The 13,984-nt window shown below is 45.0% G+C and overlaps 1 protein-coding gene and 1 pseudogene across 1 annotated transcript in view; one reads left to right on the top strand and one right to left on the bottom strand.

Moving 5' to 3' along the window:
• Positions 1-13,984, top strand: part of LOC124613708 — a gene marked incomplete at its 5' end in the record, with an annotated part of 546,162 nt that overhangs the window by 127,556 nt on the left and 404,622 nt on the right. The gene's annotated exons all lie outside the window — the stretch shown is intronic.
• LOC124614211 lies at positions 13,649-13,765 on the bottom strand (annotated as a pseudogene).

The raw sequence follows: 13,984 nt of genomic DNA, 5'->3' as shown, positions 1-13,984 counted from the left end.
CAGATCGGCTGCCACATTTTTCCGTGTTTCTCGCTGTTGTGGTGTGAGATTTTTGGGGACCATTTTTGCACAAATCTTTCTCATACCAAGATCTTCAGTTATTATTAGACGAACAGTTTCTCGATTGATGTTCAGTTCTTCCGCAATCATTTTCATGGATAATCTTCGATCAGATCGCACTAGTTCACGCACCCTGGCCGAGTTGAATCCGTCCGTGAGGATGGTAGTTCACTGCTGTCTTCATCTTCAACATTCGCTCTGCCTTCACTAAACATTTTATGCCAACGAAAACCTTGAGCTCTTGACATAACCTCCTCTCCAAAAGCCTTCTGAAGGTTACCGTAAGTTTTCGTCGCGTTTTCACCCAATTTAACGCAAAAAGAAATGGCATACCGCTGCGCAATGTTATGCGGTTCCATTTCCGTGACAAGAGATATAAACACATGTTAACTTATTACAGCACAACTCACGACTGAGCAGTTGCGTCGGTGTGCCACTTGGACTGGAAGCAGCTTATAGTCCATGGTCAAAGATATTGTGCCTACGCAAGCCTGCAGGGTTGACACATCTTGCAAAGAAAATCAGTCTCATTACTTTATCGTTGCACCTCGTATGTCCGCTCTTGGATACGCCTTAAAATCCACTATTTGATTTCAGAATCTGATGTAGTCTAACTGAAAACTTTTGTACGTATCTCTCAGTTTTCTCTAAGTATCCCCCCTCCTCTTATGATTCTCAAACAGAGCATTCGCTATGCTGATATCTGCTGCAGAGCTCAATTATTCTCCCTCCTCTCTAGTTCCTACTACCAAGTTCATATTCTCCCGCAACCCTTTCTTCTGCTCCTTTTCCTACGACCGCATTCCAGTCCCTAATGAATTTAAATTTTGACCTAACTTTACATACTGAATTACCCATTCAATATACTCATATTTTATCTCTCCATCTTCCACTTGTGACGTCGGCATGTATACCTGAACTACTGTAGCCTATTGCTTTGCTGTCGATTCTAGACCAGACCTATTAATGAACTGTTCACAGGAACTCACTCTCTGCTCTACCATCACATTGATAATGAATCCTACATTATTATACTATTTTCTGAAACCATTTTACACTTGTCTGACCAGAAATCCTTGTCTTCTTTCCATTTCGCTACAGTGACCACCACTACATCAAAATTAATTCTTTGAATTTCCATTTTCAGATTTTTCTAGGTTTCCCACCACGTTCAAACTTCTAACATTCCACGCCCCAATTCGTAGAACGTTACTGTTTCGTTGGTTATTTAATCATTTTCTCATGGTCATCTCCGCCTTATCGGACCCCTCTCGCAGATCCGATTCGGTACTAGTTTGGAATCTTTCGATCCATGTGGAAGGGCTTCCGATATCATTCTGGCCGCACGACGAGAATTAACAGACTTTTAACGCAGAAAGGCAGTTGCAGGTAAAGGCATGGGACATTCCATTTCGGAAATCGTTAGGGAATTCAGTACTTCGATATCAAGAATGTGCCGAGAATAAAATATTTCAGGCGTTACCTCTTATCAAGGACAACGCAGTGGCCAATGGCATTCACTTAACGATTGTGAGCAGCGATGTTTGCGTGGAGTTGTCATTGCTAACAGACGAGCAGCACTGCTCGATATAACAGCAGAAATCAATATGAGACGTACGACGAACGTATCCGCTAGGACAGTGCGGCAAAATTTGGCATTAATGGCCTATGGCAGCAGACGACCGATGTGAGTGCCTTTGCCAACAGCACGACATCGCCTGCAGCGTCTCTCCTGGTAACCCATGTGTTGGAACCTATACGACTGGAAGCTGTGGACTGATGAGATGAGCCCAGATTTCAACTTGTAAGAGCTGAGTGTGGAGCAGACCCCACGAAGCCATGCACCTGGCAACAAAGCACTGTGCAAGCTGGTGGTGGCTCCAAAATGGTGTGGGCTGTGTTTACATGGATCGTCAACTGGAAGTGCTTCAGTTCGGTGCTTGGAGGCCATTTGCAGCCACAATTGGACGTCATGTTTCAAAGCGACTGTGGGATTTTTTTTTTGATGAATATGGGCCGTGTCACCGGACAACATTAGTTTGCAATAGGTTTGAAGAACTTTCTGGGCAATTTGAGCTAATTGTATGGCCAGCCACACCGTCAGACATGAATACCATCGAACATTTACGCCACATAATCGAGAGTTCAGTTCGTGTACAAAATCCTACATCGGAAACACTTTCGCAGTTATGGACGGCTATAGAGGCCGTATGGCTCAACATTCCTGTAAGGTATTCCCACGGACTTGTTGAGTCTACGCCACGTAGAGTAGCTGCACTGCACCGGACAAAATGAGTCCGCACTAGATATGACATTTGACACTTCAGAATATACACTACTGACCATTAAAATTGCTACACCAAGAAGAAATGCAGATGATAAACGGGTATTCATTGGACAAATATATTATACTAGAACTGACGTGTGATTACATTTTCACGCAATTTGGGTGCACAGATCCTGAGAAAGCAGTACCCAGAACAACCACCTCTGGCCTTAATAACGGCCTTGATACGCCTGTGCATTGAGTCAAACAGAGCTTGGATGGCGTGTACAGGTACAGCTGCCCATACAGCTTCAACACGATACCACAATTCATAAGAGTAGTGACTGGCGTATTGTGACGAGCCAGTTCCTCGGCCACCATTGACCAGACGCTTTCAATTGGTGAGAGATCTGGAGAATGTGCTGGCCAGGCCAGCAGTCGAGCATTTTCTGTATCCAGAAAGGCCAATACAGGACCTGCAACACGCGGTCGTGCATTATTCTGCTGGAATGTAGGGTTTCTCAGGGATCGAATGACGGGTAGAGCCACGGGTCGTAACACATCTGAAATGTAACGTCCACAGTTCAAAGTGCCGTCAATGCGAACAAGAGGTGACCGAGACGTGTAACCAATGGCACCCCATTCCATCTTGCCGGGTGATACGCCAGTATCGCGACGACGAATACATGCTTCCAATGTGCGTTCACCACGATGTCGCCAAACACGGATGCGACCATCATGATGCTGTAAACAGAACCTGGATTCATCCGAAAAAATGACGTTCTGCAATTCGTGCACTCAGGTTAGTCGTTGAGTACACCATCGCAGGCGCTCCTGTCTGTGATGCAGCGTCAAGGGTAACCGCAGCCATGGTTTCCGAACTGACAGTCCATGTTGCTGCAAACGTCGCAGAGTTGTTCGTGCAGATGGTTGGTGTCTTGCAAACGTCCCCATCTGTTGACTCAGGGATCGAGACGTGGCTGTACGATCCATTACAGCAATGCGGATAAGACGCCTGTCATCTTGACTGCTAGTGATTCGAGGCCGTTCTGATCCAGCACGGCGTTCCGTATTACCCTCCTGAATCCACCGATTCCATATTCTGCTAAAAGCCTCGACCAACGCAAGCAGCAATGTCGCGATACGATAAACCTAAATCGCGATAGGCTATAATCCGACATTTATCAAAGTCGGAAACGTGATGGTAGGCATATCTCCTCCTTACGCGAGGCATCACAACAACGTTTCACCAGGCAACGACGGTCAACTGCTGTTTGTGTATGAAAAATCTGTTGGAAAGTTTCCTCATGGCAGCATGTTGTAGGTGTCGCCACCGGCGCCAACCTTCTGTGAATGCTCTGTAAAGCTAATCATATGCGTATCACAGAATCTTACTCCTGTCCGTTAAATTTCGCGTCTGTAGCACGTCATCTTCGTGGTGTAGCAATTTTAATGTCCAGTAGTGTATCCATGAGCTATTTTTTTGGCACTTTGAGCTCCATTCTCGTAATGTTACGTTGCCTTCAGTATTATACAGAATCCCACGCCCGTAATATTTCCGGTACAACATCTTAGTGAGCACTTCAATGTTATTGGCGTGGCAGTGCTGCGCATGAAAAAAGTAAGGGGGAGAGAAATTTCTCAAGTCCGAACAGAATGGCATCGCTCAAGCAGACAGAAGCGTCTACACAAGGCAGCCGCTAGTCGGTCACTGTACTGCGGCATCAACATTTCTCAGTATGAGTGCGAGCGAGCTCAGCGGAAAATTGTTAGACGAGTCAGACCAACATGCTTCGGTTACTCTCGTAACATTATGCAAGAAACGCTAGGGAGGACGCAGTAGCGGATATCAGGTGTCTGACAGAGGAGTTACGGAACTGAAACAAAATGGTTAAGCAAAGTAGGAGAGTGTTAAGACCACTGGCAGCCCGTAAAGAGGAGATCCGATTTGGTCATGACGAGTGACGTCCAAAAGCAGAACCTCTCCTCGACGCCAAAATTCTCCACCTCATTAGCCTAGTCAGTCGATCAGTAGTATCGATGGCCTTGATGTCGTTTTCACACGATTCTCTGATTATTGTATGACAACATCTTGTGCATGATGTTGTACTAGTACCGGTCTTACTCCTACCGCCTTACTAAATAACCAGTGATCAGTATTCACTGTATCAACCACCAGTGGTGGTTAGTCCAGGGGCCTAGCAACACCACTGAAACCTGGGGTACAAAATGCAGCGTCACTTGAGGCAGACTGCCTACTGAACGGGAGTGGTGTAGAGGGGGGAGGAGGGGGGGGGGGGAGGAGGGCAGGATTAGCATTCACTATTACCTCAGACATCCGAAATCGGGGTCCATCCGATGGGACAAAACGGGCAGTAAACTGGAAGGGACAGGGTGCTACCAGAACGGGTAGTAACACACAACACACCTGTCGTGACCACCACTATCTCTGCGCAGAGCTTTCAACAGGGCGTGCCCTCCACACGTCGGACGGTATCCCGCTTGTTAGAAGTCAACGGACTGATGCCTGAGCCGACCGCTGGATTCAGCGGATCGTTAGCCGCCTTCCCAAGCAACCAGCCGCCACATAAGATACGGCAGCAAGGTGTGCACAGAGAAATAAAACAAATTATATTTTATTCTGTTCTATTGTGTGTAACGACGCACCACAACCCTGGCGAAACATTGGAAGTCTCCAACCCGGATTTGGGCGCCCCCCTACAAATTTCTTTCAAGCACTGAAGGCAATTTTACGGGCATGGCACTCGGAGTGTTCAAGTGTCTATTTCATCTAACTTAATGCAGAAATAAGATGCTTGATTTCCCAGTATTTACTTTCAAAACCGTCCAAAGGAGGGATGGCAAGCAGTGTCCCCTGTCCCTTTGTAACGTTCCTGGCTCTTCCAGGCGGCCAGTGCCGTCGCTCAAAAGTACATCTACATCTACATCCATACTCCGCACCTGACGGTGTGTGGCGGAGGGTACCTTGAGTACGTCTACCGGTTCTCCCTTCTATTCCAGTCTCGTATTGTTCGTGGAAAGAAAGATTTTCAGTATGCCTCTGTGTTAGCTCTCTTCGCGCGATATACGTAGGAGGGAGCAATATGCTGCTTGACTTCTCGGTGAAAGTATGTTCTCGAAACTTCAACAAAAGCCCGTACCCAGCTACAGAGCGTCTCTCTTGCAGAGTCTTCCGATGGAGTTTATCTATCATCTCCGTAACGCTTTCACGATTAGTAAATGATCCTGTAACGAAGCGAGCTGCTCTCCATCGGATCTTCTGTATCTCTTCTATCAACCCTATCTGGCACGGATCCCCCATCGGTGAGCAGTATTCAAGCAGTGGGCCAGCAAGTGTACTGTAATCTACTTCCTTTGTTTTCGGACTGCATTTCTTAGGATTTTTCCAATGAATCTGTTTGGCATCTGCTTTCATCATCAGTTATCTGCTATATTAGCAAGTCCTTTGCCTCTCCATTTTCTGCGATCCATTGCTTCCTTCTTAAGGCTGCTGTATGTTGTACCGTCCATCATGTCATCCAGTATCTGGAATCTCTTCCTTCCTCGCTTCCTTTTCTCTTCTACATAACCTTCTAAAACTGTTTTTATCAGTCCGTCATTCTTTCTTAATATATGCCCAATCCAATTTCTTTTTCTTCTCTTTATTACATCTAGTAACTGCCTTTTCTCTCCCACTCTTCTCAGTACGTCTTCATTTTTTACTCTGTCCATCCAGCTTATTCCTTCCATCTTCCGCCATGTCCAGATCTCAAAAGCCTCCAGCCTTTCTCTGTCTTTTTTCCTCATAGTCCATGTTTCAGCGCCATATAGAAGAACACTCTATACAAGACATTTTATGAGTCTCTTTCTGAGTTCTCTGTCCATACCGCTGCAGAAGATTCTCCTTTTCTTATAAAACGCCTCTTTTGCCATTGCTATCCTTGTTATAATTTCTGTGGTGCACTTCCAGTCGGTGTCTATCCTGCTTCCAAGATACTTAAAATTTTGCACCTGTTCTAGTTTTTCTCCATTCAGCACAATTTTTAGTTCCTTATTTCCTCCTATTGCCAATACTTTTGTTTTATTTGTGTTAATTTTCATTCCATATTTTTTTCCGTTAGTTGCAATGGTGTCCACCAAATCCTGTAATTCTTTTTCCCCTGTGGCTAGAAGGACCATGTCATCAGCAAATCTCAAGCACCCTACTCTTCTTCCTCCAATTTCTACTCCTTTGTCATCTAATGAGCATTGGTCAATCATATTTTCCAAGTACAGGTTGAAAAGAGTAGGTGATAAACAGCATCCTTGTCTTACTCCTTTCCCTAGTCTGATCCAGTTTGTACTTTCTCCTCTCACTTTAACTCAAACTTTTTGATTAAGGTACAATGAGTTTATAAGTCTTCTGGTTTTCCAGTCTACTCTCTTTTCCCTCATAATAGTCGCCAGCTTGTCCCAAACCACATTGTCAAATGCCTTTTCTAAATCGATGAAGCACATATATAGGTCTCTTCCTTTTTCAATAAACCTTTCTCCTAAGATTCGTAGGAGCCCTATTGCATCTCTGGTGCCCGTATTCCGTCTAAAGCCAAACTGCTCCTCGCCGAGATTCTCCTCTATTACTTTTTCAAGTCTTTTATTAATTATTCTTAACATCACTTTGGCTGCATGTGAAATGAGGCTGATTGTCCTGTGCTCGCTGCATTTCTTGGTTCCTTGCTTTTTCGGCAATGGAATCATTACTGTTGTCAAAAAGTCCTCAGGCCATTCACCACTGTCATATATTTTATTACATAACCTCAATATTTCTCTTATTCCATTGTGGTTCAAGCATTTTAGTATTTCTCCCGGTATTGTATCTGTACCTACTGCTTTGCCATTTTTCATTGCAGCAATAGCAGACTTTACTTCTTCCATTATGATGGTCGGTCCTTTCTCTTCATCACTTACACTGTTGTGTGATTCAAGTTCCAGAGTTTCTGGTTTGCTATTTGTGTCATATAGCTCTTTTATATATTCTTCCCATCTCTGGAGGACATCGTCACGATCTTTATACACTACCTCTTCGTCTTTACTCAAAATTTCCATAGTAGCACTTCCTGCTCTGTTTTGTTCCCATGTCATAGTCTTTACTCTGTTGTATAGTAAGTCGTATCTTCCTTTCCTGTCCAGTTCTTCAATTTCATCACATTCCTCTTTTAGGCATTTTTTCCTAGCCTGCTCTGTTTCTCTTCGCAGTTCGTTATTTAACCTTCGGTATATCTTTCTTGCATCTTCAGTGTTCTTGTTTTTCAATTTTCTTCTCTCCTCCATCTTGGAAATCATTTCTTGTGTGACCCATGGTTTTTTTGACCTTTTCCCTTTTACATATCCTATATTTTGCTGTCCTGCTTTAATGATTCCTTCTTTCAGCATATTCCAGTACTCGTTGGCATTATCAGGTGCTTCTTTGTCTCGTAATGTGTTTAGAAAGTCCCGAGACAGCATTTCTGTAATTTGTTCTTTGTTGGACCTTATCTTCTCTAGATCCCATTTCTTCACCATAGTCGCCTTTTTCAGTTTTTTCATTCTTATTTCTATTTCTGCCATAAGTAAGTTGTGGTCACTATTAATATCTGCACCTGGTAATGTGTGCACCTTCTTGATTCCATTCCTGTATCTTTCTTCTACCAGTATAAAATCGATTTGGTTTCTATATTTATCCCCTGGTGATTTCCAAGTGTAGAGCCTCCTCTTATGGTTCTTGAACCATGTGTTTGCCACTATCAGCTGCCTTTCCCTGCAGAAGTCAATTAACCATTCACCTCTGTCATTTCTCTTTCCAAGACCATGACTGCCTACTATGTTTCCCTCTTTCCCTTCTCCCACAATGGTGTTCCAGTCTCCCATTACTATTTTGCAGCATTTTTTATTTTCGTCCATTATTCTCTCTATTACATTGTACGTTTCCTCTACAATTTGGTCATCATGTTCTGAAGTTGGCATATACACCTGGACAATCAGTAAATCTTTTTGTGCTCCTTTCAGCCTTACACCAATAACCCGGTCATTTGCATAGTCTACATATTCCACACATTTAGCCAATTCCTTTGTCATAATCATTCCTACTCCATTAATTCCTTTTACTTCTCCTCCTGAGTAGTAGAATACATATTCATCTGACTGCAACTCTCCATGTCCATTCCATCTTACTTCAGCAACTCCTACGAGGTCCATATGATTCTTTTCCATCTCTCTTTTAAGGTTTTCTAGTTTTCCTGCTTGTAGCAGAGTTCTGACATTCCAGGTACCAATTCTCGTTTTGATTTTTTGCCTCCTTTCAAGTTGTCCCCCCCGGAGATCCGAATGGGGGACTATTTTACCTCCGGACACTGATTTAACATGAGAGGAAGCCATTTTTTGTGCATAAAATGGAGACTGCATTATGCAGGGAAGATAATCTGCGGTGGTATTCCGTTGCCTTCCGCAGTTCTGGAGGCCGCCCCTAACATGGGATACAGACGCCTTTTGCAGCCGCCCGCTCCGGGTCAGACGCTGCATGAGAAGTATAGGTTGGAAAATGAAAGACCCCTAGCCCTCGAAACCTAATAGCGTCAGGGTCGGAAAAGAACAAGAGCTGGCCGAGGGTGGCCAGATAGGAAAGATAAGAGTGAGGAGCCTGGCATAAGTAAGTGGAAGCAATGCCAGGACTCAGCTCGGGGCCCCGTGGTCGCCAGCCACGTATCACTAGGTGTGACTCCCTGAAGAATCTGCTTTACCGACGATTAATTTTACATGGTCATTCCATTTTAAATCACTCCTAATGCTACTCCCAGATAATTTATGGAATTAACTGCTTCCAGTTGGTGACCTGCTATATTGTAGCTAAATGATAAAGGATCTTCCTTTCTATGTGTTCGCAGCATATTAGACTTGTCTACATTGAGGAATAATACTTGTTTTGTAAATAAAACCGCTTGATTTTATACGGATTGTCTGGCATGTGGATTATAGACCGTGAGCACTCAGCTTTGTGATACTGGTTTTGCTTTCCTATCGAAAACCCAATCGTGAATTCATAATTTGCATCCCTCGTATGACTTCGGCTGTGCGACGTAACAGTCTACCCAAGCCCGAATATCCGAGTCACTTGTGGTAGAAATCTATTTCAGGGAGCAGTATATGATCAAGGTTTTGCCAGGAAGAAACTACTTAGGGTGAAGATACCAGTGTAGTTTAACTTACGGAACTTAGACGATGCGTCATGACTCAAATGTGACCCCACAGCGACTGCAGTCTCAGTACCGTGGATTCAGTGGTAGGGAGTTGTAGGGGGAGGATTACCTCTTGCAGCGTAGACGGTCGCTCGGAGTGGCGTCCGCCGGTGCTACCCCAGGAGTCGCCCCCAGAACGATTAGTCGGACGAGTCGGCCGCGCTGTTTGGGAGCGGCGGCTGGAGTACAGGGCAACTGCCGCTCTGTGCCCGGCGGCCGGGCCGGTTAGCCGGCCATTACAGAGACGTTTCCGGAGCGCGGCCGCCCATCGGCCCCCACCGCCCCCGCCACCTTCGCCACCCCTGCCACCATCCGCTGCAGATCGATACGCCGCCTCGGCCACACAACACACCAGCGGCGGAGGCGGAGGCGGCAGCGCCGGCAGAGGCCGAAGCACAGAAATCTGAAACCCTTCCACCTCTCGCACGCTCTCCGACCGAGGTATTTCCAGCGTGCTGCCGCCTCCTGTGGCGGTCGACGCCGCGACGTCTCCCTCACCGAGAAGCAGGAAGAGTCACAGCGGTCAGATCACAACGGGGCGGCCCTTCGTTATTGACTTTGAAGTGGATCCTGTGGGCAGATTGAGGAGTTCTTGGCACGAGACGACATTCGGCGAATTGGTGGCAAGCCCTTTCTCCAGACGTAAATCCCATCGAGCATGGGTGAAATGCGTTGTGGAGACGTATTGTAGCTCCTTCACATGCACCAACGACAATCCAGCAATTGTTAACCGAGCTGGAGGAGAAATAAGGCGTCCTACCCCAAGAACTTCTTACCAACCCTGAGGCTGCCACAAGAGTACGTTGCGGAGCTAACACTGCAATCCGTGGTAATTACAAATCACATTAAGAGCCTTATCTCGTCTTCTATAATTGTAGAGGACCATCATAAAACGCGGTGACTTCAGCGTAATTATTGTCTTTGAATAAAAATGTCATTTCTGTTCGTCTCATTAATTAATTCTTTCAGTTACTTCTGTATCACACTGTTGTAGTTCTATATATATTCTTAGATTTCACAGAGCTACGTTACTTGGCAGCGACAAATCACGCGAAAGCTACTTTCGTCGTTAAGTTCTGCACATTAGAGCGGAATAGACAATATCATCCACACAATCCCAGAACACCAAGTGTGAAAGCTATCGCCCCATAGAGTTATCAAGTCTTGTATTCATATTTCTGAGAAGAATAATATGCAGGACAACGGAAAAGAAAACAGAGGATATGTTAAACGCCAATCAATTAAGCTTCTTGATAATGGAAGTAAACACCTTCATAATATTTGTCTAAAATGTATTATACAATGTAAAATGGTACAGGGTAGTTGAAATCGGGGAAAAAATAATTGTAACCTAAGGGAAAAGAGGTTAATGGAAAATTTCTGCAATAACCAGGACGGACCAAGAAGTAGGAATACCGAGAACGCAGTGCTCTGATTGGTAGGTGTATAGCAGGGATGCAGTCTTTCACCCTTACTGTTCAAGCTGTACGCCAAAAAAGCAGTGAAAGAAAGAATAGGAAGATTCAATAGTGGGACTAAGATCCAGAGTGAAAAGATATGAAAGACTCTTTGTTATTTTACCACCGTCTTTGAAAGTGGAGAAGAATTAAAGGAAATCTTCACTGAAATGAGCAGTCTAATGAGTACAGAATATGATCTGAGAAAAGGGGAAGGAAGATGAAAACAATGAGTAATAGCAGAAACAGGACTAGCGATAAACTTAACATGTAAATTACTGGCTGTGAAATAGACGAAATAAAGGAATTCTGCTTGGCAGCAAAATAACAAGAAAGGCCGAAGCATGAGATTAAAAGCAGATCAGCACGGGCAAAGAGGGCATACCTGGCCAAGAGAAGTCTGCTGCTATCATACATCGGTCTTAGTCTGAGGCTCCAAAATGCCATGAACAAGATTTGATGTACAGTGCAGTTCACAATTAGTAGGGTTATGGCTCAAAGTTTGCAACGAAAAAGCAGGGGAGGTTGGGTGCCAAATGATAAATCACTCGTGTGGAAAATCTTCTCGAACCGGCTCCTCTGCACTTACTGCTCGTCATGCTCCAGTCAGTCGGTCGAAAGAATGTTTCCCAGATTTTGCATGAAACAAAACTACTAGATCTCATACCGTCGTACTGGCATGGCACGGTAACTTGGTAATGCTCTAACGAACGAAACCGGTCGTGACACAACAAGTGTCTATCAACACAGCTGTGGTGAGTCTCATTAATCAGTAGTATTACGGTCAATCAGCTGTGATCTCTTAATGAGAACTGTATACTTGTGTACCAACACTGTTGGCCGGTGTGGCCGCGAGGTTCTATGCGCGTCAGTTTGGAAATGCGTGATCGCTACGGTCGCAGGTTCGAATCCTGCCTCGGGCATGGATGTGTGTGATGTCCTTAGGTTAGTTAGGTTTAAGAAGTTCTAAGTTCTAGGGGACTGATGACCACAGATGTTAAGTCTCATAGTCCTCAGAGCCATTTGAACCATTTTTTTGTAACAACACTCTGGGAAATCCCCAAAACTTCCCCTCTCCCCTCACCGATACGAGCACACTTTTGATACCAAATTAATTGACTTATTAATTAAGCTGTCTGCCCCGATAGCTGAGTGGTCAGCGTGATTGCAGTCCTACGGGCCCGGGTTCGATTCCCGGCTGGGTCGGCGATTTTCTCGGCTCTTGGTGTTGTGTTGCCTTCATTATCATTTCATCTCCATCCGGTGCGCAGGTCACCCAATGTGCCGTCGAATGTAATAAGACCTGCACCAAGGCGGCCGGACCTGCCCCCACTTACTCCCTCCTCTCCCCCAATCTGGAAACTGTCGGAGAAAAGACCCAGTCTGTGTTGTAGAGGAAGGATCTCACGACACGAATTCAAATCAGTCAACGCAATTTCCATATCTTTTATTTAACGAGTTTTAGAGGGATAGGGCTACCTCTCTTGGGTAGATCTCACATCTGCACCCCCCCTTCCCCACTCACTTTCCCATGATGTAATAAGATGTAATAACTGTAAGCACCTAGGAATGGAATGAAAACCAGTATATTAGCTTCCAGTTTGGGTCGCTCGGGCTTCTGTCTGTTATCCGGGCGCTGCCTGGTATAGGGCTGAGCGTTGAGAGATGCATCTGCATGCCTAGAACGTCGAAAACCACCCAATGTATTAATTACAGATCACGGTACTAAGAGTCACCGACCGCTGACGAGAAATAGACATTCTCTGATATTCAGTATCCAGAGACCACCTCCACTCTGTCTCCAATGGCTAATTCCTGTTGTATAAACTTTTCCTCAAACGTATCTCCAAGGTGTCACGTCTACCCGCTTAAGGGAGCTCCATTTGCTCTCGCAGTCCGCGCACAAAGCATCAGGCTGTAGCATCCCTTTGATCGAGAAATTCAAGACTCTCTCGGTCTCTGTCTCTCTGAAGTGGTTACTTTCTGTTTGTGTGAACACAACATGAACCAGCGTGTCCAAACCCGCAAAACTTTCGGTATCAAAATTGGCGGGAAATACTAGCCTATTACCCTATCAAATTAATTGTTTAACAGTTTATAGGAGTCCATATATCGTTTAAAACACTCACCGCCACCTTAAAATGATTCTTCCTTGTAATATAAAATATTTGCAACGTTCGGGGATCATGTGCAAACATTTTGAAAATCAATTAAAATTCCGCCACAAAGAGATCATAGACTAAATATATACCTGGCATTGTACGCACTGATGTTTGAAAACACAAACATCGTCCTCCAACACAACGTTTCCGCCTTACACTAAATGTATATGGAGTAAAACATGTTCCAGTCACACACACTCGGAATCACAAAGTGCACTCTGTCCTCCGACTGAAGACAGGCCGCAGCAGTGCTGACCAGTAGAGGACTAGAGATTTGAGTCCATGTCAGTCCATGTCATCCTCAGTCCACAGGCGTCACTGCATGCGGATATGGCGGGGCATGTGGTCAGCACACCGCACTCCCGGCCGTATTTCAGTTTACGAGACCGGCGCCGCTACTTCTCAATCAAATAGCTCCTCAGTTTGCATCACAAGGGCTGAGTGCACCCCGCTTGCCAACAGCACTCGGCGATCGGATGGTTATCCATCCAAGTGCTAGCCCAGCCCTACAGCGATTAACTTCGGTGATCTGACGGGAACCGGTGTTACCACCGCGGCATGGCCGTTGACGTTTTTTGCTCACGGCGGAGTGCTAACAACATGTTCTACTTCTGTCATGGGATGCCTCCTCACTTTCGAACTCTCTTAAAGTAGCCAGATGCCTCGTCACCTATGATGTCTGTTAAGATAACAGCATAGAGAAGTTGTAAATATCAATTTAATACCTCATATCACTTTATAAAATTGGTAATATAGCTGATTTTATAACGGTGGTCATGCAGCAGTCCT

This window comes from Schistocerca americana, chromosome 4 (assembly GCF_021461395.2).
Source record: "Schistocerca americana isolate TAMUIC-IGC-003095 chromosome 4, iqSchAmer2.1, whole genome shotgun sequence".
NCBI classification, from domain to species: domain Eukaryota; kingdom Metazoa; phylum Arthropoda; class Insecta; order Orthoptera; family Acrididae; genus Schistocerca; species Schistocerca americana.
The sequence above is the reverse complement of the archived record's forward strand: the minus strand, read 5'-3'. Positions and strand labels throughout refer to the sequence as shown.